The sequence below is a fragment of the Penaeus monodon genome, chromosome 21 (genome assembly GCF_015228065.2).
Source record: "Penaeus monodon isolate SGIC_2016 chromosome 21, NSTDA_Pmon_1, whole genome shotgun sequence".
NCBI lineage: Eukaryota > Metazoa > Arthropoda > Malacostraca > Decapoda > Penaeidae > Penaeus > Penaeus monodon.
This window is the reverse complement of record NC_051406.1, coordinates 44,350,872-44,351,413: the sequence shown is the minus strand read 5'-3', so window position 1 is coordinate 44,351,413 and position 542 is coordinate 44,350,872.

Genomic DNA, 542 nt, shown 5'->3' with positions numbered 1-542 from the left:
AAAAGATAAACAACCCAATGGAAAAATAAATACGTAAATATATAGGAAGGCAGACAAAATATAAAGGACAAAATATAAGTACGATGACTTTCATCCCTCAAAGCAAATTTCAATGATATCTGCTTCTGATATTTTCTGAATGTGATGAAATTGGCCTAAAAGCGACAGGTTCAGCTGTTCCATTTTATAATGAACATTTTGGTAATGAATAAGACCACTTTTTTGCGTGGACCATTTTTTTGTTTTTTTTTTAGGTCGTAAAATCACTAATGACAACGCCTTTTGATGCAATAATAATCAACTGTGATGTTTTCTGGCTGGGAGAGAAAAATATAATTATCTATCGAAAATACTAATTAGATTAATGGATCAGATCATTAATATGAGCTGATATCGGAGGCGATTCATTATCTTTATCCACTTTTTTACGAGCAGTCACTGAAACGACATTAATTAGCGCAAGTTCTTCAAGAGACGGAAAATTAGGGGTGGGAATGAAAGCGAGGAAACACCGAAACGAGAAGAGAAAGGGAGAGGTAAAG